Below are 19,023 nucleotides of genomic sequence, written 5' to 3' on the forward strand. Positions count from 1 at the left end.
AGGAGGACGTGAAACAGCATTTCGCACGGTCAAAACTTGTCGTGATTTGTTCCGAAAAAATTCCGTACCGGTACCGGGAATCGAACCCGGGCCTCCTGGGTGAAAGCCAGGTATCCTAGCCACTAGATCACACCGGACGCGCACACTTTTCTCGGGGTTTGCACCCCCTCCACTCGCTTTCCGTGTCGCACTTCCCTGTTTGCGAGCATCTTTTCGCGCGCCCATGGCGAGGCGCGCATGGCAAAAGTCACAATCCATTGCTTTTGGCCTCGTTGTTACAGGGGTAGGAGGAAAAGCAAAGCTGTAAATAGCAATATTTATTTACTTATTTCGCAAGTAAAGACCTGCTGCCTGTCATTATATTTCAGGTCGTACATTGTGTGACTTTACATGCTATATCATACGAAATTCAGTTTTGTTACTAGGACTTTTTTTCTTGAAAATTTTACAAAAGAACTGCACGTAGTAATAACGGGAAGTAAACATTTTCACGGTGAGTTGTTGAAGCCTTGTGGATAACAAACTACAAACTGTTTCGCTCCTTCGCAACCCCAGAGCCGTCAATTTAGCTGTGAACGAAAGTAAATTAAATGCCCCGGGTGAGGATCGAACTCACGACCTTAAGATTATGAGACTTACGCGCTGCCTACTGCGCTACCGAGGCAGGTGATCGCCACACCTTCTGGAATCTCGGTAAGTACCAAATACCAGTGGTAGAGAGTCTGCACTTCCTAACTCATTTTTTTCTGTTGCTACACGTGCATTCCCGGCGCGGCAGGCAACTTGCGATGCTAGGCCGACTCCAGTATGTACAATAGCACGCAAGCGTCCAAACGAGAAGTCGTGCGCGCTGCATGTTTGGTTGTTTCCACACGGAATCCCGCGGTTCATTCTCATGGCTCACGCACTTCGAGTGCGAAAGACACGCAGCTCCAGTATCGGAGAAAAAACAAAATGATGCATCGGCCGGGAATCGAACCCGGGCCGCCCGCGTGGCAGGCGAGCATTCTACCACTGAACCACCGATGCTCAGCTAGTTCACAGCTTCCTGGTGCTTTCCGCGGCAGACGTCTGAAGGGAAAGTGGGACTGCCGTCCAGCGCCGTCGCATCCTCCCGAGAGAATGCTACAAACGCTGAATCCTGCACTGCACTGCTTAAAAATGACGCCCGAACGCGATCGTCTAAGTACTGTTGCTTCGCACGCACGCGACGACTCTTGCCAAAGGACGCGAAATGTGCGTAGAGGCGCCGTCTGGATGCGCTCGCCTACCCCGTAATGCGCCTACTGCTACGACCACCTTCAGCCGCCGCCGGCAGGCGGGAAGCAGACACAGCGCGGCGTGCGCGGAAGAAAACCGTGCGGTGGTGGTGTAATGGTCAGCATAGTTGCCTTCCAAGCAGTTGATCCGGGTTCGATTCCCGGCCACCGCAGCCGGCTTTTTACTTTCGCGTATGAGTACTTTTGCCACGCGTCCTTAAATTAATGTTTCTTTCCCCCTCTTAGCCGCTGCAGGCCACCCTATAGTGTGTGCGTCGATTCCCCTTGAGTCTCGACTTGTCTCGACTGACGCGAGAGCTGACGCTCTCCAGTCGGCCTATATCAAAAGGACAAGCACGCGAAACGACTGAGAGAGGTATGGCGAGGCGGGCACAACATTACTTATGCCTCAGGTAAAGACCCGCTGCCTGTTATCATTGTGTGATTTTACATGTTCTGTCATACAAATTCCGTTTTATTACTAGTACATTCCTTTCTTTCTTCGTTGAAAATTTTACAACGCGCTCCTTCATTACACTGTGGCCGCACGGCGCGACTTGGCATTCCGAGAGGCAAAACGTGGCGCCAGTGCCCGTGACCGAATAGCGCTGCAGCTCCGAAACCGAAGAGGAAAGAGAAATACGAATTGAAACTGTCGACAGTGCCCTGTGTTCGCAGGCGGTCACCCGCCCAAGCACTGACAACGCCCAGCGTCGCGCAGTAGCGGTGATCGGACGAGAAACTGTGTGTTCAGCGTGCTGTGACCAGTGAAGTGTTTTAGCGCGTCCCGGTCCCCTAGCAGCTCCCACAACAATGTGACGATTTCTTTGTCACCATACTTCCCCGGGGAAATCGGCGTTGCCTTTTTGAAATAGTAAAATCGTAGTGGCCCGTGGGGGGATCGAACCCACGACCTTCGCGTTATTAGCACGACGCTCTAACCAACTGAGCTAACGGGCCTCGGTACAGAGAGACTTCCATCGCTTCGCGGCAATTGCTGTGCGTATTGCCATGTAACATTTCTATGGCAGCAGTCCAACAGTGTACCAGCGTCTCTTCTCCCTTTATTCCGCTGCTCGTAGTAATTTCATTGCGTGCCCGTTTCTCTCGACTGTTTTCGGCTGACGTTTACGAACCAGTAGCTATAATGCGAGGAGGACGTGAAACAGCATTTCGCACGGTCAAAACGTGTCGTGATTTGTTCCGAAAAAATTCCGTTCCGGTACCGGGAATCGAACCCGGGCCTCCTGGGTGAAAGCCAGGTATCCTAGCCACTAGACCACACCGGACGCGCGAACTTTTCTCGGGGTTTGCACCCCCTCCAATCGCTTTCCGTGTCGCACTTTCCCTGTTTGCGAGCATCTTTTGGCGCGCCCATGGCGAGGCGCGCATGGCAAAAGTCACAATCCATTGCTTTTGGCCTCGTTGTTACAGGGGTAGGAGGAAAAGCAAAGCTGTAAATAGCAATATTTATTTACTTATTTCGCAAGTAAAGACCCGCTGCCTGTCATTATATTTCAGGTCGTACATTGTGTGACTTTACATGCTATATCATACGAAATTCAGTTTTATTACTAGGACTTTTTTTCTTGAAAATTTTACAAAAGAACTGCACGTAGTAATAACGGGAAGTAAACATTTTCACGGTGAATTGTTGAAGCCTTGTGGATAACAAACTACAAACTGTTTCGCTCCTTCGCAACCCCAGAGCCGTCAATTTAGCTGTGAACGAAAGTAAATTAAATGCCCCGGGTGAGGATCGAACTCACGATCTTAAGATTATGAGACTTACGCGCTACCTACTGCGCTACCGAGGCAGGTGATCGCCACACCTTCTGGAATCTCGGTAAGTAGCAAATACCAGTGGTAGAGAGTCTGCACTTCCTGGCTCAGTTTTTTCTGTTACTACACGTGCATTCCCGGCGCGGCAGGCAACTTGCGATGCTTGGCCGACGCCAGTATGTACAATAGCACGCAAGCGTCCAAACGAGAAGTCGTGCGCGCTGCATGTTTGGTTGTTTCCACACGGAATCCCGCGGTTCATTCTCATGGCCCACGCACTTCGAGTGCGAAAGACACGCAGCTCCAGTATCGGAGAAAAAACAAAATGATGCATCGGCCGGGAATCGAACCCGGGCCGCCCGCGTGGCAGGCGAGCATTCTACCACTGAACCACCGATGCTCAGCTAGTTCACAGCTTCCTGGTGCTTTCCGCGGCAGACGTCTGAAGGGAAAGTGGGACTGCCGTCCAGCGCCGTCGCATCCTCCCGAGAGAATGCTACAAACGCTGAATCCTGCACTGCACTGCTTAAAAATGACGCCAGAACGCGATCGTCTAAGTACTGTTGCTTCGCACGCACGCGACGACTCTTGCCAAAGGACGCGAAATGTGCGTAGAGGCGCCGTCTGGATGCGCTCGCCTACCCCGTAATGCGCCTACTGCTACGACCACCTTCAGCCGCCGCCGACAGGCGGGAAGCAGACACAGCGCGGCGTGCGCGGAAGAAAACCGTGCGGTGGTGGTGTAATGGTCAGCATAGTTGCCTTCCAAGCAGTTGATCCGGGTTCGATTCCCGGCCACCGCAGCCGGCTTTTTACTTTCGCGTATGAGTACTTTTGCCACGCGTCCTTAAATTAATGTTTCTTCCCCCCTCTCAGCCGCTGCAGGCCACCCTATAGTGTGTGCGTCGATTCCCCTTGAGTCTCGACTTGTCTTGACTTTGCTCGGCTGACGCTCTCCAGTCGGCCTATATCAAAAGGACAAGCACGCGAAACGACTGAGAGAGGTATGGCGAGGCGGGCACAACATTACTTATGCCTCAGGTAAAGACCCGCTGCCTGTTATCATGGTGTGATTTTACATGTTCTGTCATACAAATTCAGTTTTATTACTAGTACATTCCTTTCTTCCTTTGTTGAAAATTTTACAACACGCTCCTTCATTACACTGTGGCCGCACGGCGCGACTTGGCATACGGAGAGGCAAAACGTGGCGCCAGTGCCCTTGACCGAATAGCGCTGCAGCTCCGAAACCGAAGCGGAAAGAGAAATACGAATTGAAACTGTCGACAGTGCCCTGTGTTGGCAGGCGGTCACCCGCCCAAGCACTGACAACGCCCAGCGTCGCGCAGTCGCGGTGATCGGACGAGAAACTGTGTGTTCAGCGTGCTGTGACCAGTGAAGTGTTTTAGCGCGTCCCGACACGTCGCGTTCCGGTCCCCTACCAGCTCCCACAACAATGTGACGATTTCTTTGTCACCATACTTCCCCGGGGAAATCGGCGTTGCCTTTTTGAAATAGTAAAATCGTAGTGGCCCGTGGGGGGATCGAACCCACGACCTTCGCGTTATTAGCACGACGCTCTAACCAACTGAGCTAACGGGCCTCGGTGCAGAGAGACTTCCATCGCTTCGCGGCAATTGCTGTGCGTATTGCCATGTAACATTTCTATGGCAGCAGCCCAACAGTGTACCAGCGTCTCTTCTCCCTTTATTCCGCTGCTCGTAGTAATTTCATTGCGTGCCCGTTTCTCTCGACAGTTTTCGGCTGACGTTTACGAACCAGTATCTATAATGCGAGGAGGACGTGAAACAGCATTTCGCACGGTCAAAACTTGTCGTGATTTGTTCCGAAAAAATTCCGTACCGGTACCGGGAATCGAACCCGGGCCTCCTGGGTGAAAGCCAGGTATCCTAGCCACTAGATCACACCGGACGCGCACACTTTTCTCGGGGTTTGCACCCCCTCCACTCGCTTTCCGTGTCGCACTTCCCTGTTTGCGAGCATCTTTTCGCGCGCCCATGGCGAGGCGCGCATGGCAAAAGTCACAATCCATTGCTTTTGGCCTCGTTGTTACAGGGGTAGGAGGAAAAGCAAAGCTGTAAATAGCAATATTTATTTACTTATTTCGCAAGTAAAGACCTGCTGCCTGTCATTATATTTCAGGTCGTACATTGTGTGACTTTACATGCTATATCATACGAAATTCAGTTTTGTTACTAGGACTTTTTTTCTTGAAAATTTTACAAAAGAACTGCACGTAGTAATAACGGGAAGTAAACATTTTCACGGTGAGTTGTTGAAGCCTTGTGGATAACAAACTACAAACTGTTTCGCTCCTTCGCAACCCCAGAGCCGTCAATTTAGCTGTGAACGAAAGTAAATTAAATGCCCCGGGTGAGGATCGAACTCACGACCTTAAGATTATGAGACTTACGCGCTGCCTACTGCGCTACCGAGGCAGGTGATCGCCACACCTTCTGGAATCTCGGTAAGTACCAAATACCAGTGGTAGAGAGTCTGCACTTCCTAACTCATTTTTTTCTGTTGCTACACGTGCATTCCCGGCGCGGCAGGCAACTTGCGATGCTAGGCCGACTCCAGTATGTACAATAGCACGCAAGCGTCCAAACGAGAAGTCGTGCGCGCTGCATGTTTGGTTGTTTCCACACGGAATCCCGCGGTTCATTCTCATGGCTCACGCACTTCGAGTGCGAAAGACACGCAGCTCCAGTATCGGAGAAAAAACAAAATGATGCATCGGCCGGGAATCGAACCCGGGCCGCCCGCGTGGCAGGCGAGCATTCTACCACTGAACCACCGATGCTCAGCTAGTGCGCACCTTCCTGGTGCTTTCCGCGGCAGACGTCTGAAGGGAAAGTGGGACTGCCGTCCAGCGCCGTCGCATCCTCCCGAGAGAATGCTACAAACGCTGAATCCTGCACTGCACTGCTTAAAAATGACGCCAGAACGCGATCGTCTAAGTACTGTTGCTTCGCACGCACGCGACGACTGTTGCCAAAGGACGCGAAATGTGCGTAGAGGCGCCGTCTGGATGCGCTCGCCTACCCCGTAATGCGCCTACTGCTACGACCACCTTCAGCCTTCGCCGACAGGCGGGAAGCAGACACAGCGCGGCGTGCGCGGAAGAAAACCGTGCGGTGGTGGTGTAATGGTCAGCATAGTTGCCTTCCAAGCAGTTGATCCGGGTTCGATTCCCGGCCACCGCAGCCGGCTTTTTACTTTCGCGTATGAGTACTTTTGCCACGCGTCCTTAAATTAATGTTTCTTCCCCCCTCTCAGCCGCTGCAGGCCACCCTATAGTGTGTGCGTCGATTCCCCTTGAGTCTCGACTTGTCTTGACTTTGCTCGGCTGACGCTCTCCAGTCGGCCTATATCAAAAGGACAAGCACGCGAAACGACTGAGAGAGGTATGGCGAGGCGGGCACAACATTACTTATGCCTCAGGTAAAGACCCGCTGCCTGTTATCATGGTGTGATTTTACATGTTCTGTCATACAAATTCAGTTTTATTACTAGTACATTCCTTTCTTCCTTTGTTGAAAATTTTACAACACGCTCCTTCATTACACTGTGGCCGCACGGCGCGACTTGGCATACGGAGAGGCAAAACGTGGCGCCAGTGCCCTTGACCGAATAGCGCTGCAGCTCCGAAACCGAAGCGGAAAGAGAAATACGAATTGAAACTGTCGACAGTGCCCTGTGTTGGCAGGCGGTCACCCGCCCAAGCACTGACAACGCCCAGCGTCGCGCAGTCGCGGTGATCGGACGAGAAACTGTGTGTTCAGCGTGCTGTGACCAGTGAAGTGTTTTAGCGCGTCCCGACACGTCGCGTTCCGGTCCCCTACCAGCTCCCACAACAATGTGACGATTTCTTTGTCACCATACTTCCCCGGGGAAATCGGCGTTGCCTTTTTGAAATAGTAAAATCGTAGTGGCCCGTGGGGGGATCGAACCCACGACCTTCGCGTTATTAGCACGACGCTCTAACCAACTGAGCTAACGGGCCTCGGTGCAGAGAGACTTCCATCGCTTCGCGGCAATTGCTGTGCGTATTGCCATGTAACATTTCTATGGCAGCAGCCCAACAGTGTACCAGCGTCTCTTCTCCCTTTATTCCGCTGCTCGTAGTAATTTCATTGCGTGCCCGTTTCTCTCGACAGTTTTCGGCTGACGTTTACGAACCAGTATCTATAATGCGAGGAGGACGTGAAACAGCATTTCGCACGGTCAAAACTTGTCGTGATTTGTTCCGAAAAAATTCCGTACCGGTACCGGGAATCGAACCCGGGCCTCCTGGGTGAAAGCCAGGTATCCTAGCCACTAGATCACACCGGACGCGCACACTTTTCTCGGGGTTTGCACCCCCTCCACTCGCTTTCCGTGTCGCACTTCCCTGTTTGCGAGCATCTTTTCGCGCGCCCATGGCGAGGCGCGCATGGCAAAAGTCACAATCCATTGCTTTTGGCCTCGTTGTTACAGGGGTAGGAGGAAAAGCAAAGCTGTAAATAGCAATATTTATTTACTTATTTCGCAAGTAAAGACCTGCTGCCTGTCATTATATTTCAGGTCGTACATTGTGTGACTTTACATGCTATATCATACGAAATTCAGTTTTGTTACTAGGACTTTTTTTCTTGAAAATTTTACAAAAGAACTGCACGTAGTAATAACGGGAAGTAAACATTTTCACGGTGAGTTGTTGAAGCCTTGTGGATAACAAACTACAAACTGTTTCGCTCCTTCGCAACCCCAGAGCCGTCAATTTAGCTGTGAACGAAAGTAAATTAAATGCCCCGGGTGAGGATCGAACTCACGACCTTAAGATTATGAGACTTACGCGCTGCCTACTGCGCTACCGAGGCAGGTGATCGCCACACCTTCTGGAATCTCGGTAAGTACCAAATACCAGTGGTAGAGAGTCTGCACTTCCTAACTCATTTTTTTCTGTTGCTACACGTGCATTCCCGGCGCGGCAGGCAACTTGCGATGCTAGGCCGACTCCAGTATGTACAATAGCACGCAAGCGTCCAAACGAGAAGTTGTGCGCGCTGCATGTTTGGTTGTTTCCACACGGAATCCCGCGGTTCATTCTCATGGCTCACGCACTTCGAGTGCGAAAGACACGCAGCTCCAGTATCGGAGAAAAAACAAAATGATGCATCGGCCGGGAATCGAACCCGGGCCGCCCGCGTGGCAGGCGAGCATTCTACCACTGAACCACCGATGCTCAGCTAGTGCGCACCTTCCTGGTGCTTTCCGCGGCAGACGTCTGAAGGGAAAGTGGGACTGCCGTCCAGCGCCGTCGCATCCTCCCGAGAGAATGCTACAAACGCTGAATCCTGCACTGCACTGCTTAAAAATGACGCCAGAACGCGATCGTCTAAGTACTGTTGCTTCGCACGCACGCGACGACTGTTGCCAAAGGACGCGAAATGTGCGTAGAGGCGCCGTCTGGATGCGCTCGCCTACCCCGTAATGCGCCTACTGCTACGACCACCTTCAGCCTTCGCCGACAGGCGGGAAGCAGACACAGCGCGGCGTGCGCGGAAGAAAACCGTGCGGTGGTGGTGTAATGGTCAGCATAGTTGCCTTCCAAGCAGTTGATCCGGGTTCGATTCCCGGCCACCGCAGCCGGCTTTTTACTTTCGCGTATGAGTACTTTTGCCACGCGTCCTTAAATTAATGTTTCTTCCCCCCTCTCAGCCGCTGCAGGCCACCCTATAGTGTGTGCGTCGATTCCCCTTGAGTCTCGACTTGTCTCGACTTTGCTCGGCTGACGCGAGAGCTGACGCTCTCCAGTCGGCCTATATCAAAAGGACAAGCACGCGAAACGACTGAGAGAGGTATGGCGAGGCGGGCACAACATTACTTATGCCTCAGGTAAAGACCCGCTGCCTGTTATCATGGTGTGATTTTACATGTTCTGTCATACAAATTCAGTTTTATTACTAGTACATTCCTTTCTTCCTTTGTTGAAAATTTTACAACACGCTCCTTCATTACACTGTGGCCGCACGGCGCGACTTGGCATACGGAGAGGCAAAACGTGGCGCCAGTGCCCTTGACCGAATAGCGCTGCAGCTCCGAAACCGAAGCGGAAAGAGAAATACGAATTGAAACTGTCGACAGTGCCCTGTGTTGGCAGGCGGTCACCCGCCCAAGCACTGACAACGCCCAGCGTCGCGCAGTCGCGGTGATCGGACGAGAAACTGTGTGTTCAGCGTGCTGTGACCAGTGAAGTGTTTTAGCGCGTCCCGACACGTCGCGTTCCGGTCCCCTACCAGCTCCCACAACAATGTGACGATTTCTTTGTCACCATACTTCCCCGGGGAAATCGGCGTTGCCTTTTTGAAATAGTAAAATCGTAGTGGCCCGTGGGGGGATCGAACCCACGACCTTCGCGTTATTAGCACGACGCTCTAACCAACTGAGCTAACGGGCCTCGGTGCAGAGAGACTTCCATCGCTTCGCGGCAATTGCTGTGCGTATTGCCATGTAACATTTCTATGGCAGCAGCCCAACAGTGTACCAGCGTCTCTTCTCCCTTTATTCCGCTGCTCGTAGTAATTTCATTGCGTGCCCGTTTCTCTCGACAGTTTTCGGCTGACGTTTACGAACCAGTATCTATAATGCGAGGAGGACGTGAAACAGCATTTCGCACGGTCAAAACTTGTCGTGATTTGTTCCGAAAAAATTCCGTACCGGTACCGGGAATCGAACCCGGGCCTCCTGGGTGAAAGCCAGGTATCCTAGCCACTAGATCACACCGGACGCGCACACTTTTCTCGGGGTTTGCACCCCCTCCACTCGCTTTCCGTGTCGCACTTCCCTGTTTGCGAGCATCTTTTCGCGCGCCCATGGCGAGGCGCGCATGGCAAAAGTCACAATCCATTGCTTTTGGCCTCGTTGTTACAGGGGTAGGAGGAAAAGCAAAGCTGTAAATAGCAATATTTATTTACTTATTTCGCAAGTAAAGACCTGCTGCCTGTCATTATATTTCAGGTCGTACATTGTGTGACTTTACATGCTATATCATACGAAATTCAGTTTTGTTACTAGGACTTTTTTTCTTGAAAATTTTACAAAAGAACTGCACGTAGTAATAACGGGAAGTAAACATTTTCACGGTGAGTTGTTGAAGCCTTGTGGATAACAAACTACAAACTGTTTCGCTCCTTCGCAACCCCAGAGCCGTCAATTTAGCTGTGAACGAAAGTAAATTAAATGCCCCGGGTGAGGATCGAACTCACGACCTTAAGATTATGAGACTTACGCGCTGCCTACTGCGCTACCGAGGCAGGTGATCGCCACACCTTCTGGAATCTCGGTAAGTACCAAATACCAGTGGTAGAGAGTCTGCACTTCCTAACTCATTTTTTTCTGTTGCTACACGTGCATTCCCGGCGCGGCAGGCAACTTGCGATGCTAGGCCGACTCCAGTATGTACAATAGCACGCAAGCGTCCAAACGAGAAGTTGTGCGCGCTGCATGTTTGGTTGTTTCCACACGGAATCCCGCGGTTCATTCTCATGGCTCACGCACTTCGAGTGCGAAAGACACGCAGCTCCAGTATCGGAGAAAAAACAAAATGATGCATCGGCCGGGAATCGAACCCGGGCCGCCCGCGTGGCAGGCGAGCATTCTACCACTGAACCACCGATGCTCAGCTAGTGCGCACCTTCCTGGTGCTTTCCGCGGCAGACGTCTGAAGGGAAAGTGGGACTGCCGTCCAGCGCCGTCGCATCCTCCCGAGAGAATGCTACAAACGCTGAATCCTGCACTGCACTGCTTAAAAATGACGCCAGAACGCGATCGTCTAAGTACTGTTGCTTCGCACGCACGCGACGACTGTTGCCAAAGGACGCGAAATGTGCGTAGAGGCGCCGTCTGGATGCGCTCGCCTACCCCGTAATGCGCCTACTGCTACGACCACCTTCAGCCTTCGCCGACAGGCGGGAAGCAGACACAGCGCGGCGTGCGCGGAAGAAAACCGTGCGGTGGTGGTGTAATGGTCAGCATAGTTGCCTTCCAAGCAGTTGATCCGGGTTCGATTCCCGGCCACCGCAGCCGGCTTTTTACTTTCGCGTATGAGTACTTTTGCCACGCGTCCTTAAATTAATGTTTCTTCCCCCCTCTCAGCCGCTGCAGGCCACCCTATAGTGTGTGCGTCGATTCCCCTTGAGTCTCGACTTGTCTTGACTTTGCTCGGCTGACGCTCTCCAGTCGGCCTATATCAAAAGGACAAGCACGCGAAACGACTGAGAGAGGTATGGCGAGGCGGGCACAACATTACTTATGCCTCAGGTAAAGACCCGCTGCCTGTTATCATGGTGTGATTTTACATGTTCTGTCATACAAATTCAGTTTTATTACTAGTACATTCCTTTCTTCCTTTGTTGAAAATTTTACAACACGCTCCTTCATTACACTGTGGCCGCACGGCGCGACTTGGCATACGGAGAGGCAAAACGTGGCGCCAGTGCCCTTGACCGAATAGCGCTGCAGCTCCGAAACCGAAGCGGAAAGAGAAATACGAATTGAAACTGTCGACAGTGCCCTGTGTTGGCAGGCGGTCACCCGCCCAAGCACTGACAACGCCCAGCGTCGCGCAGTCGCGGTGATCGGACGAGAAACTGTGTGTTCAGCGTGCTGTGACCAGTGAAGTGTTTTAGCGCGTCCCGACACGTCGCGTTCCGGTCCCCTACCAGCTCCCACAACAATGTGACGATTTCTTTGTCACCATACTTCCCCGGGGAAATCGGCGTTGCCTTTTTGAAATAGTAAAATCGTAGTGGCCCGTGGGGGGATCGAACCCACGACCTTCGCGTTATTAGCACGACGCTCTAACCAACTGAGCTAACGGGCCTCGGTGCAGAGAGACTTCCATCGCTTCGCGGCAATTGCTGTGCGTATTGCCATGTAACATTTCTATGGCAGCAGCCCAACAGTGTACCAGCGTCTCTTCTCCCTTTATTCCGCTGCTCGTAGTAATTTCATTGCGTGCCCGTTTCTCTCGACAGTTTTCGGCTGACGTTTACGAACCAGTATCTATAATGCGAGGAGGACGTGAAACAGCATTTCGCACGGTCAAAACTTGTCGTGATTTGTTCCGAAAAAATTCCGTACCGGTACCGGGAATCGAACCCGGGCCTCCTGGGTGAAAGCCAGGTATCCTAGCCACTAGATCACACCGGACGCGCACACTTTTCTCGGGGTTTGCACCCCCTCCACTCGCTTTCCGTGTCGCACTTCCCTGTTTGCGAGCATCTTTTCGCGCGCCCATGGCGAGGCGCGCATGGCAAAAGTCACAATCCATTGCTTTTGGCCTCGTTGTTACAGGGGTAGGAGGAAAAGCAAAGCTGTAAATAGCAATATTTATTTACTTATTTCGCAAGTAAAGACCTGCTGCCTGTCATTATATTTCAGGTCGTACATTGTGTGACTTTACATGCTATATCATAAGAAATTCAGTTTTGTTACTAGGACTTTTTTTCTTGAAAATTTTACAAAAGAACTGCACGTAGTAATAACGGGAAGTAAACATTTTCACGGTGAGTTGTTGAAGCCTTGTGGATAACAAACTACAAACTGTTTCGCTCCTTCGCAACCCCAGAGCCGTCAATTTAGCTGTGAACGAAAGTAAATTAAATGCCCCGGGTGAGGATCGAACTCACGACCTTAAGATTATGAGACTTACGCGCTGCCTACTGCGCTACCGAGGCAGGTGATCGCCACACCTTCTGGAATCTCGGTAAGTACCAAATACCAGTGGTAGAGAGTCTGCACTTCCTAACTCATTTTTTTCTGTTGCTACACGTGCATTCCCGGCGCGGCAGGCAACTTGCGATGCTAGGCCGACTCCAGTATGTACAATAGCACGCAAGCGTCCAAACGAGAAGTCGTGCGCGCTGCATGTTTGGTTGTTTCCACACGGAATCCCGCGGTTCATTCTCATGGCTCACGCACTTCGAGTGCGAAAGACACGCAGCTCCAGTATCGGAGAAAAAACAAAATGATGCATCGGCCGGGAATCGAACCCGGGCCGCCCGCGTGGCAGGCGAGCATTCTACCACTGAACCACCGATGCTCAGCTAGTGCGCACCTTCCTGGTGCTTTCCGCGGCAGACGTCTGAAGGGAAAGTGGGACTGCCGTCCAGCGACGTCGCATCCTCCCGAGAGAATGCTACAAACGCTGAACGAACGCGATCGTCTAAGTACTGTTGCTTCGCACGCACGCGACGACTCTTGCCAAAGGACGCGAAATGTGCGTAGAGGCGCCGTCTGGATGCGCTCGCCTACCCCGTAATGCGCCTACTGCTACGACCACCTTCAGCCGCCGCCGACAGGCGGGAAGCAGACACAGCGCGGCGTGCGCGGAAGAAAACCGTGCGGTGGTGGTGTAATGGTCAGCATAGTTGCCTTCCAAGCAGTTGATCCGGGTTCGATTCCCGGCCACCGCAGCCGGCTTTTTACTTTCGCGTATGAGTACTTTTGCCACGCGTCCTTAAATTAATGTTTCTTTCCCCCTCTTAGCCGCTGCAGGCCACCCTATAGTGTGTGCGTCGATTCCCCTTGAGTCTCGACTTGTCTCGACTTTGCTCGGCTGACGCGAGAGCTGACGCTCTCCAGTCGGCCTATATCAAAAGGACAAGCACGCGAAACGACTGAGAGAGGTATGGCGAGGCGGGCACAACATTACTTATGCCTCAGGTAAAGACCCGCTGCCTGTTATCATTGTGTGATTTTACATGTTCTGTCATACAAATTCCGTTTTATTACTAGTACATTCCTTTCTTTCTTCGTTGAAAATTTTACAACGCGCTCCTTCATTACACTGTGGCCGCACGGCGCGACTTGGCATTCCGAGAGGCAAAACGTGGCGCCAGTGCCCGTGACCGAATAGCGCTGCAGCTCCGAAACCGAAGAGGAAAGAGAAATACGAATTGAAACTGTCGACAGTGCCCTGTGTTCGCAGGCGGTCACCCGCCCAAGCACTGACAACGCCCAGCGTCGCGCAGTAGCGGTGATCGGACGAGAAACTGTGTGTTCAGCGTGCTGTGACCAGTGAAGTGTTTTAGCGCGTCCCGGTCCCCTAGCAGCTCCCACAACAATGTGACGATTTCTTTGTCACCATACTTCCCCGGGGAAATCGGCGTTGCCTTTTTGAAATAGTAAAATCGTAGTGGCCCGTGGGGGGATCGAACCCACGACCTTCGCGTTATTAGCACGACGCTCTAACCAACTGAGCTAACGGGCCTCGGTACAGAGAGACTTCCATCGCTTCGCGGCAATTGCTGTGCGTATTGCCATGTAACATTTCTATGGCAGCAGTCCAACAGTGTACCAGCGTCTCTTCTCCCTTTATTCCGCTGCTCGTAGTAATTTCATTGCGTGCCCGTTTCTCTCGACTGTTTTCGGCTGACGTTTACGAACCAGTAGCTATAATGCGAGGAGGACGTGAAACAGCATTTCGCACGGTCAAAACGTGTCGTGATTTGTTCCGAAAAAATTCCGTTCCGGTACCGGGAATCGAACCCGGGCCTCCTGGGTGAAAGCCAGGTATCCTAGCCACTAGACCACACCGGACGCGCGAACTTTTCTCGGGGTTTGCACCCCCTCCAATCGCTTTCCGTGTCGCACTTTCCCTGTTTGCGAGCATCTTTTGGCGCGCCCATGGCGAGGCGCGCATGGCAAAAGTCACAATCCATTGCTTTTGGCCTCGTTGTTACAGGGGTAGGAGGAAAAGCAAAGCTGTAAATAGCAATATTTATTTACTTATTTCGCAAGTAAAGACCCGCTGCCTGTCATTATATTTCAGGTCGTACATTGTGTGACTTTACATGCTATATCATACGAAATTCAGTTTTATTACTAGGACTTTTTTTCTTGAAAATTTTACAAAAGAACTGCACGTAGTAATAACGGGAAGTAAACATTTTCACGGTGAATTGTTGAAGCCTTGTGGATAACAAACTACAAACTGTTTCGCTCCTTCGCAACCCCAGAGCCGTCAATTTAGCTGTGAACGAAAGTAAATTAAATGCCCCGGGTGAGGATCGAACTCACGACCTTAAGATTATGAGACTTACGCGCTACCTACTGCGCTACCGAGGCAGGTGATCGCCACACCTTCTGGAATCTCGGTAAGTAGCAAATACCAGTGGTAGAGAGTCTGCACTTCCTGGCTCAGTTTTTTCGGTTACTACACGTGCATTCCCGGCGCGGCAGGCAACTTGCGATGCTTGGCCGACGCCAGTATGTACAATAGCACGCAAGCGTCCAAACGAGAAGTCGTGCGCGCTGCATGTTTGGTTGTTTCCACACGGAATCCCGCGGTTCATTCTCATGGCCCACGCACTTCGAGTGCGAAAGACACGCAGCTCCAGTATCGGAGAAAAAACAAAATGATGCATCGGCCGGGAATCGAACCCGGGCCGCCCGCGTGGCAGGCGAGCATTCTACCACTGAACCACCGATGCTCAGCTAGTTCACAGCTTCCTGGTGCTTTCCGCGGCAGACGTCTGAAGGGAAAGTGGGACTGCCGTCCAGCGCCGTCGCATCCTCCCGAGAGAATGCTACAAACGCTGAATCCTGCACTGCACTGCTTAAAAATGACGCCCGAACGCGATCGTCTAAGTACTGTTGCTTCGCACGCACGCGACGACTCTTGCCAAAGGACGCGAAATGTGCGTAGAGGCGCCGTCTGGATGCGCTCGCCTACCCCGTAATGCGCCTACTGCTACGACCACCTTCAGCCGCCGCCGACAGGCGGGAAGCAGACACAGCGCGGCGTGCGCGGAAGAAAACCGTGCGGTGGTGGTGTAATGGTCAGCATAGTTGCCTTCCAAGCAGTTGATCCGGGTTCGATTCCCGGCCACCGCAGCCGGCTTTTTACTTTCGCGTATGAGTACTTTTGCCACGCGTCCTTAAATTAATGTTTCTTTCCCCCTCTTAGCCGCTGCAGGCCACCCTATAGTGTGTGCGTCGATTCCCCTTGAGTCTCGACTTGTCTCGACTTTGCTCGGCTGACGCGAGAGCTGACGCTCTCCAGTCGGCCTATATCAAAAGGACAAGCACGCGAAACGACTGAGAGAGGTATGGCGAGGCGGGCACAACATTACTTATGCCTCAGGTAAAGACCCGCTGCCTGTTATCATTGTGTGATTTTACATGTTCTGTCATACAAATTCCGTTTTATTACTAGTACATTCCTTTCTTTCTTCGTTGAAAATTTTACAACGCGCTCCTTCATTACACTGTGGCCGCACGGCGCGACTTGGCATTCCGAGAGGCAAAACGTGGCGCCAGTGCCCGTGACCGAATAGCGCTGCAGCTCCGAAACCGAAGAGGAAAGAGAAATACGAATTGAAACTGTCGACAGTGCCCTGTGTTCGCAGGCGGTCACCCGCCCAAGCACTGACAACGCCCAGCGTCGCGCAGTAGCGGTGATCGGACGAGAAACTGTGTGTTCAGCGTGCTGTGACCAGTGAAGTGTTTTAGCGCGTCCCGGTCCCCTAGCAGCTCCCACAACAATGTGACGATTTCTTTGTCACCATACTTCCCCGGGGAAATCGGCGTTGCCTTTTTGAAATAGTAAAATCGTAGTGGCCCGTGGGGGGATCGAACCCACGACCTTCGCGTTATTAGCACGACGCTCTAACCAACTGAGCTAACGGGCCTCGGTACAGAGAGACTTCCATCGCTTCGCGGCAATTGCTGTGCGTATTGCCATGTAACATTTCTATGGCAGCAGTCCAACAGTGTACCAGCGTCTCTTCTCCCTTTATTCCGCTGCTCGTAGTAATTTCATTGCGTGCCCGTTTCTCTCGACTGTTTTCGGCTGACGTTTACGAACCAGTAGCTATAATGCGAGGAGGACGTGAAACAGCATTTCGCACGGTCAAAACGTGTCGTGATTTGTTCCGAAAAAATTCCGTGCCGGTACCGGGAATCGAACCCGGGCCTCCTGGGTGAAAGCCAGGTATCCTAGCCACTAGACCACACCGGACGCGCGAACTTTTCTCGGGGTTTGCACCCCCTCCAATCGCTTTCCGTGTCGCACTTTCCCTGTTTGCGAGCATCTTTTGGCGCGCCCATGGCGAGGCGCGCATGGCAAAAGTCACAATCCATTGCTTTTGGCCTCGTTGTTACAGGGGTAGGAGGAAAAGCAAAGCTGTAAATAGCAATATTTATTTACTTATTTCGCAAGTAAAGACCCGCTGCCTGTCATTATATTTCAGGTCGTACATTGTGTGACTTTACATGCTATATCATACGAAATTCAGTTTTATTACTAGGACTTTTTTTCTTGAAAATTTTACAAAAGAACTGCACGTAGTAATAACGGGAAGTAAACATTTTCACGGTGAATTGTTGAAGCCTTGTGGATAACAAACTACAAACTGTTTCGCTCCTTCGCAACCCCAGAGCCGTCAATTTAGCTGTGAACGAAAGTAAATTAAATGCCCCGGGTGAGGATCGAACTCACGACCTTAAGATTATGAGACTTACGCGCTACCTACTGCGCTACCGAGGCAGGTGATCGCCACACCTTCTGGAATCTCGGTAAGTAGCAAATACCAGTGGTAGAGAGTCTGCACTTCCTGGCTCAGTTTTTTCTGTTACTACACGTGCATTCCCGGCGCGGCAGGCAACTTGCGATGCTTGGCCGACGCCAGTATGTACAATAGCACGCAAGCGTCCAAACGAGAAGTCGTGCGCGCTGCATGTTTGGTTGTTTCCACACGGAATCCCGCGGTTCATTCTCATGGCCCACGCACTTCGAGTGCGAAAGACACGCAGCTCCAGTATCGGAGAAAAAACAAAATGATGCATCGGCCGGGAATCGAACCCGGGCCGCCCGCGTGGCAGGCGAGCATTCTACCACTGAACCACCGATGCTCAGCTAGTTCACAGCTTCCTGGTGCTTTCCGCGGCAGACGTCTGAAGGGAAAGTGGGACTGCCGTCCAGCGCCGTCGCATCCTCCCGAGAGAATGCTACAAACGCTGAATCCTGCACTGCACTGCTTAAAAATGACGCCCGAACGCGATCGTCTAAGTACTGTTGCTTCGCACGCACGCGACGACTCTTGCCAAAGGACGCGAAATGTGCGTAGAGGCGCCGTCTGGATGCGCTCGCCTACCCCGTAATGCGCCTACTGCTACGACCACCTTCAGCCGCCGCCGACAGGCGGGAAGCAGACACAGCGCGGCGTGCGCGGAAGAAAACCGTGCGGTGGTGGTGTAATGGTCAGCATAGTTGCCTTCCAAGCAGTTGATCCGGGTTCGATTCCCGGCCACCGCAGCCGGCTTTTTACTTTCGCGTATGAGTACTTTTGCCACGCGTCCTTAAATTAATGTTTCTTTCCCCCTCTTAGCCGCTGCAGGCCACCCTATAGTGTGTGCGTCGATTCCCCTTGAGTCTCGACTTGTCTCGACTTTGCTCGGCTGACGCGAGAGCTGACGCTCTCCAGTCGGCCTATATCAAAAGGACAAGCACGCGAAACGACTGAGAGAGGTATGGCGAGGCGGGCACAACATTACTTATGCCTCAGGTAAAGACCCGCTGCCTGTTATCATTGTGTGATTTTACATGTTCTGTCATACAAATTCCGTTTTATTACTAGTACATTCCTTTCTTTCTTCGTTGAAAATTTTACAACGCGCTCCTTCATTACACTGTGGCCGCACGGCGCGACTTGGCATTCCGAGAGGCAAAACGTGGCGCCAGTGCCCGTGACCGAATAGCGCTGCAGCTCCGAAACCGAAGAGGAAAGAGAAATACGAATTGAAACTGTCGACAGTGCCCTGTGTTCGCAGGCGGTCACCCGCCCAAGCACTGACAACGCCCAGCGTCGCGCAGTAGCGGTGATCGGACGAGAAACTGTGTGTTCAGCGTGCTGTGACCAGTGAAGTGTTTTAGCGCGTCCCGGTCCCCTAGCAGCTCCCACAACAATGTGAC

General features: G+C 52.1%; 39 non-coding genes across 39 annotated transcripts; 8 read left to right on the forward strand and 31 right to left on the reverse strand.

Annotated features, from left to right (window-relative positions):
* Positions 1–65: 65 nt before the first annotated feature.
* Positions 66–137, reverse strand: Trnae-uuc (transfer RNA glutamic acid (anticodon UUC)). Its single transcript has one exon. It is a non-coding gene; the product is annotated as a tRNA-Glu (tRNA).
* Positions 138–591: 454 nt separating this feature from the next.
* Positions 592–664, reverse strand: Trnam-cau (transfer RNA methionine (anticodon CAU)). Its single transcript has one exon. It is a non-coding gene; the product is annotated as a tRNA-Met (tRNA).
* Positions 665–958: 294 nt separating this feature from the next.
* On the reverse strand, positions 959–1,029 carry Trnag-gcc (transfer RNA glycine (anticodon GCC)). Its single transcript has one exon. It is a non-coding gene; the product is annotated as a tRNA-Gly (tRNA).
* Positions 1,030–1,360: 331 nt separating this feature from the next.
* Trnag-ucc (transfer RNA glycine (anticodon UCC)) lies at positions 1,361–1,432 on the forward strand. The gene has a single exon. It is a non-coding gene; the product is annotated as a tRNA-Gly (tRNA).
* Positions 1,433–2,145: 713 nt separating this feature from the next.
* On the reverse strand, positions 2,146–2,219 carry Trnai-aau (transfer RNA isoleucine (anticodon AAU)). Its single transcript has one exon. It is a non-coding gene; the product is annotated as a tRNA-Ile (tRNA).
* A 257-nt stretch (positions 2,220–2,476) lies between these two features.
* On the reverse strand, positions 2,477–2,548 carry Trnae-uuc (transfer RNA glutamic acid (anticodon UUC)). The gene has a single exon. It is a non-coding gene; the product is annotated as a tRNA-Glu (tRNA).
* A 455-nt stretch (positions 2,549–3,003) lies between these two features.
* Positions 3,004–3,076, reverse strand: Trnam-cau (transfer RNA methionine (anticodon CAU)). Its single transcript has one exon. It is a non-coding gene; the product is annotated as a tRNA-Met (tRNA).
* Positions 3,077–3,370: 294 nt separating this feature from the next.
* Positions 3,371–3,441, reverse strand: Trnag-gcc (transfer RNA glycine (anticodon GCC)). Its single transcript has one exon. It is a non-coding gene; the product is annotated as a tRNA-Gly (tRNA).
* Positions 3,442–3,772: 331 nt separating this feature from the next.
* Trnag-ucc (transfer RNA glycine (anticodon UCC)) lies at positions 3,773–3,844 on the forward strand. The gene has a single exon. It is a non-coding gene; the product is annotated as a tRNA-Gly (tRNA).
* Positions 3,845–4,570: 726 nt separating this feature from the next.
* On the reverse strand, positions 4,571–4,644 carry Trnai-aau (transfer RNA isoleucine (anticodon AAU)). Its single transcript has one exon. It is a non-coding gene; the product is annotated as a tRNA-Ile (tRNA).
* Positions 4,645–4,901: 257 nt separating this feature from the next.
* On the reverse strand, positions 4,902–4,973 carry Trnae-uuc (transfer RNA glutamic acid (anticodon UUC)). Its single transcript has one exon. It is a non-coding gene; the product is annotated as a tRNA-Glu (tRNA).
* A 454-nt stretch (positions 4,974–5,427) lies between these two features.
* On the reverse strand, positions 5,428–5,500 carry Trnam-cau (transfer RNA methionine (anticodon CAU)). Its single transcript has one exon. It is a non-coding gene; the product is annotated as a tRNA-Met (tRNA).
* A 294-nt stretch (positions 5,501–5,794) lies between these two features.
* Trnag-gcc (transfer RNA glycine (anticodon GCC)) lies at positions 5,795–5,865 on the reverse strand. The gene has a single exon. It is a non-coding gene; the product is annotated as a tRNA-Gly (tRNA).
* A 331-nt stretch (positions 5,866–6,196) lies between these two features.
* On the forward strand, positions 6,197–6,268 carry Trnag-ucc (transfer RNA glycine (anticodon UCC)). The gene has a single exon. It is a non-coding gene; the product is annotated as a tRNA-Gly (tRNA).
* A 726-nt stretch (positions 6,269–6,994) lies between these two features.
* Positions 6,995–7,068, reverse strand: Trnai-aau (transfer RNA isoleucine (anticodon AAU)). The gene has a single exon. It is a non-coding gene; the product is annotated as a tRNA-Ile (tRNA).
* Positions 7,069–7,325: 257 nt separating this feature from the next.
* Positions 7,326–7,397, reverse strand: Trnae-uuc (transfer RNA glutamic acid (anticodon UUC)). Its single transcript has one exon. It is a non-coding gene; the product is annotated as a tRNA-Glu (tRNA).
* Positions 7,398–7,851: 454 nt separating this feature from the next.
* Trnam-cau (transfer RNA methionine (anticodon CAU)) lies at positions 7,852–7,924 on the reverse strand. The gene has a single exon. It is a non-coding gene; the product is annotated as a tRNA-Met (tRNA).
* A 294-nt stretch (positions 7,925–8,218) lies between these two features.
* Trnag-gcc (transfer RNA glycine (anticodon GCC)) lies at positions 8,219–8,289 on the reverse strand. The gene has a single exon. It is a non-coding gene; the product is annotated as a tRNA-Gly (tRNA).
* A 331-nt stretch (positions 8,290–8,620) lies between these two features.
* On the forward strand, positions 8,621–8,692 carry Trnag-ucc (transfer RNA glycine (anticodon UCC)). Its single transcript has one exon. It is a non-coding gene; the product is annotated as a tRNA-Gly (tRNA).
* Positions 8,693–9,430: 738 nt separating this feature from the next.
* On the reverse strand, positions 9,431–9,504 carry Trnai-aau (transfer RNA isoleucine (anticodon AAU)). Its single transcript has one exon. It is a non-coding gene; the product is annotated as a tRNA-Ile (tRNA).
* A 257-nt stretch (positions 9,505–9,761) lies between these two features.
* On the reverse strand, positions 9,762–9,833 carry Trnae-uuc (transfer RNA glutamic acid (anticodon UUC)). The gene has a single exon. It is a non-coding gene; the product is annotated as a tRNA-Glu (tRNA).
* A 454-nt stretch (positions 9,834–10,287) lies between these two features.
* Trnam-cau (transfer RNA methionine (anticodon CAU)) lies at positions 10,288–10,360 on the reverse strand. The gene has a single exon. It is a non-coding gene; the product is annotated as a tRNA-Met (tRNA).
* A 294-nt stretch (positions 10,361–10,654) lies between these two features.
* Positions 10,655–10,725, reverse strand: Trnag-gcc (transfer RNA glycine (anticodon GCC)). The gene has a single exon. It is a non-coding gene; the product is annotated as a tRNA-Gly (tRNA).
* Positions 10,726–11,056: 331 nt separating this feature from the next.
* Positions 11,057–11,128, forward strand: Trnag-ucc (transfer RNA glycine (anticodon UCC)). The gene has a single exon. It is a non-coding gene; the product is annotated as a tRNA-Gly (tRNA).
* Positions 11,129–11,854: 726 nt separating this feature from the next.
* Trnai-aau (transfer RNA isoleucine (anticodon AAU)) lies at positions 11,855–11,928 on the reverse strand. Its single transcript has one exon. It is a non-coding gene; the product is annotated as a tRNA-Ile (tRNA).
* Positions 11,929–12,185: 257 nt separating this feature from the next.
* Positions 12,186–12,257, reverse strand: Trnae-uuc (transfer RNA glutamic acid (anticodon UUC)). The gene has a single exon. It is a non-coding gene; the product is annotated as a tRNA-Glu (tRNA).
* A 454-nt stretch (positions 12,258–12,711) lies between these two features.
* Positions 12,712–12,784, reverse strand: Trnam-cau (transfer RNA methionine (anticodon CAU)). Its single transcript has one exon. It is a non-coding gene; the product is annotated as a tRNA-Met (tRNA).
* A 294-nt stretch (positions 12,785–13,078) lies between these two features.
* On the reverse strand, positions 13,079–13,149 carry Trnag-gcc (transfer RNA glycine (anticodon GCC)). The gene has a single exon. It is a non-coding gene; the product is annotated as a tRNA-Gly (tRNA).
* A 301-nt stretch (positions 13,150–13,450) lies between these two features.
* On the forward strand, positions 13,451–13,522 carry Trnag-ucc (transfer RNA glycine (anticodon UCC)). Its single transcript has one exon. It is a non-coding gene; the product is annotated as a tRNA-Gly (tRNA).
* Positions 13,523–14,245: 723 nt separating this feature from the next.
* Positions 14,246–14,319, reverse strand: Trnai-aau (transfer RNA isoleucine (anticodon AAU)). The gene has a single exon. It is a non-coding gene; the product is annotated as a tRNA-Ile (tRNA).
* Positions 14,320–14,576: 257 nt separating this feature from the next.
* On the reverse strand, positions 14,577–14,648 carry Trnae-uuc (transfer RNA glutamic acid (anticodon UUC)). The gene has a single exon. It is a non-coding gene; the product is annotated as a tRNA-Glu (tRNA).
* A 455-nt stretch (positions 14,649–15,103) lies between these two features.
* Positions 15,104–15,176, reverse strand: Trnam-cau (transfer RNA methionine (anticodon CAU)). The gene has a single exon. It is a non-coding gene; the product is annotated as a tRNA-Met (tRNA).
* A 294-nt stretch (positions 15,177–15,470) lies between these two features.
* Positions 15,471–15,541, reverse strand: Trnag-gcc (transfer RNA glycine (anticodon GCC)). The gene has a single exon. It is a non-coding gene; the product is annotated as a tRNA-Gly (tRNA).
* Positions 15,542–15,872: 331 nt separating this feature from the next.
* Positions 15,873–15,944, forward strand: Trnag-ucc (transfer RNA glycine (anticodon UCC)). Its single transcript has one exon. It is a non-coding gene; the product is annotated as a tRNA-Gly (tRNA).
* Positions 15,945–16,667: 723 nt separating this feature from the next.
* Trnai-aau (transfer RNA isoleucine (anticodon AAU)) lies at positions 16,668–16,741 on the reverse strand. Its single transcript has one exon. It is a non-coding gene; the product is annotated as a tRNA-Ile (tRNA).
* A 257-nt stretch (positions 16,742–16,998) lies between these two features.
* On the reverse strand, positions 16,999–17,070 carry Trnae-uuc (transfer RNA glutamic acid (anticodon UUC)). The gene has a single exon. It is a non-coding gene; the product is annotated as a tRNA-Glu (tRNA).
* Positions 17,071–17,525: 455 nt separating this feature from the next.
* Positions 17,526–17,598, reverse strand: Trnam-cau (transfer RNA methionine (anticodon CAU)). The gene has a single exon. It is a non-coding gene; the product is annotated as a tRNA-Met (tRNA).
* Positions 17,599–17,892: 294 nt separating this feature from the next.
* Positions 17,893–17,963, reverse strand: Trnag-gcc (transfer RNA glycine (anticodon GCC)). Its single transcript has one exon. It is a non-coding gene; the product is annotated as a tRNA-Gly (tRNA).
* A 331-nt stretch (positions 17,964–18,294) lies between these two features.
* Positions 18,295–18,366, forward strand: Trnag-ucc (transfer RNA glycine (anticodon UCC)). The gene has a single exon. It is a non-coding gene; the product is annotated as a tRNA-Gly (tRNA).
* Positions 18,367–19,023: the final 657 nt, after the last annotated feature.

The sequence above is a fragment of the Schistocerca nitens genome, chromosome 2 (genome assembly GCF_023898315.1).
Source record: "Schistocerca nitens isolate TAMUIC-IGC-003100 chromosome 2, iqSchNite1.1, whole genome shotgun sequence".
NCBI classification, from domain to species: domain Eukaryota; kingdom Metazoa; phylum Arthropoda; class Insecta; order Orthoptera; family Acrididae; genus Schistocerca; species Schistocerca nitens.